Here is a 2,367-nt window from a genome sequence, read left to right on the forward strand (position 1 = left end):
GGCCGAAAGGCACTCTGGAAACGGGGTCACCCACCTGCTGCCAGCCTCGTAACTGCAGACGCCCAAGATAACCTGGATGAGACCACCCACCCCCGCTTTCACTTGTGACTGAGAGTCGCGTGCGTGCGCAAGCGCCGCTTTTTGGATTCACGACGGAGAATGAGCACGAGAGGGAATGGATGCCGCTGGTGAGGGTGCCCAGGATCCCTGCTATGGCCGCTTAGGCATGCGGCATAGAGGGAGGGTTGTGTATCCCAGCCGCATCACGGACCCGCTGTGGCTCACAGACCCGACTCCCTGTGGTGCTGGGCACCCAGGAGAGAGTTTAACCTTAGGATTTCGATGGAGGATGGACATGAGAGGGGGAGGATAGGAGCTGACGAAGGAGCCCAAGGTCCCCTGCTGTGACTGCTTGGGAATGCGGCACAGAGGGAGGGTGGTGCTCAGCCCACATCAAGTAACCCCACTGTCCACGCACCCGGACTCCCCAGTGCGCAAGATGCACTTGGGGGAGAGTTGTTTTTCACATGCGAACCCCGCACCGCCCGGTCCCGGGCCCGACTATCTTTACCGCATACCCGCTACCCACCCCGAAAATTTTTTTTCCCTTTCCACACTTTCCCCATCCACCCCTGAAGAGGAGCCCAGAGTCCCAGGCAACGGACCACCATGTGCAGAGGAGGGGGGAGGGGGGGTTTTTTTGAGGTTTAGCCACTTCGGGGCGAAGTGGCATTAGAGGGAGGGTGGGGAGCAGGGTGTAGACCCTGCTGGATCCCCTGGGACTCTCCCACTATTGCCGCTACCTCGGCGCTACCACACCCCCGACCCCGCATACCCGGAGAAGTGCAGCCCAGAGGTCAGAGTGCAGGCACGCAGACGATGGCCCAGAGGTCAAGTGCTGCACGACCACCCTCCATACCCGAAGCGGGCGCAGCCCCGAGGCCGGATGCGATCACGGGGATGACACGACTGCAGCTGGGGCATCATGGGATGAGGGATGCAGGCTGGAGGTCGCCGAGTCGCGAGCAGACAATGGAGGGTGCTGGAGGACCCAAATTTTTTCGGGCAAGTCTTAGGGGAGCGCCACATATGTGGCGATGGATGACCACTTTAATTTTTTTCGCCGCTTTTTTTAACTTAGAATAGTTTTATACTCCCACCCTTACATTATCCCCCGCTCCCGCTCCTGCCTCCGCTTTTTTGTTTTGTTCTAACCACTTGAGGGATGGGTTACCTGGGGACTAGGGCCACTTCGGGGCGAAGTGGCTTAGAGGGAGGGTGATGTCAGGGCACACACCCTGACTAGCCCGGACCCGGACCCGCGTCCGGACCCGCTTCCACCTGCCGCGCTTCCCACACGTGCGCATGCTCCGCACGCCACATGCTCCGGACCCGGTTCCTACCCCTTCATGTGACTTCTGGGTATCCCCAGAAGTTTTGCTGATATTGTGGCCACTGTGGGAAGATGAGAAGTTAGCTTCCTTCTCATCTCCTTACCCACAGTAGTTGTTGCCCTGGATAGGGCTGTTCATAGGTCAGGCTGTGGACCATAGGGGAGGGTCATGGGGAGCAGGGAGTCGTCCCCTGACAGATTGGCCAGTCCAGGAACAGCCCATTTCCTCCGGAGTTGGCTAGGTACTCCAGGGCACTCCCAGGAGGGCATGGAGCATTGCTTTGTGCACAAACATATCCAGCAAATACAATTTAAATGCTTCAAAGTGTATAGGGGTGAGAAGCTTCTGGGAGCTCCTGGAGCATTTGAAAATGAAAGGAAAAAAAGAGGGAAGATCCCCCATGAATACCTCCTACCACAAGACTAACACAACAAGACACTGCTTAACATTTAGATCAAACACTATATATATCAAGGACACTGAGACTCACCAATACACAATCAAAATTTATGGCCTGATATATGATTAATCTGGCAACTTAATCACTTTCGGGCTGGCAGAATATGGAGGAGGGGGAAATGGGGGAGAATGAGGGGGGGAAATGAGGGGGAAATGAGGGGGAGAATGAGGGGAGAATGAGGGGGGAATGAGGAGGGGAATGAGGGGGGGAATGAAGGGGGGATATAGAGGGAAATGAGGAAAATTTGAAAAATAGGGACTTCTAAAAAGTTGAAAAAAATAATTAGGGAAAATTTCAAAAAAAAATCAGGAACTGTAGTGCCTTTGAAGTGCTTTCAGGATATATAGTTATTTGCAAAATTGAGGAAGAATGATGGAGAAAAATGGAAAATACTTTTGGAGACCCAAGAAATAATGAGAACTGAATTGATGGGAAAGTCTGTAAATTGAATAGGAAAGTGAGGGGAAGCCTTGTAGCATTGTTATTTTCTGCTGTTCTGATTTTTCCTGATTC

This window comes from Cantharellus anzutake (genome assembly GCF_015039405.1).
Source record: "Cantharellus anzutake strain C23 chromosome Unknown EI90scaffold_1, whole genome shotgun sequence".
Classification (NCBI taxonomy): domain Eukaryota; kingdom Fungi; phylum Basidiomycota; class Agaricomycetes; order Cantharellales; family Hydnaceae; genus Cantharellus; species Cantharellus anzutake.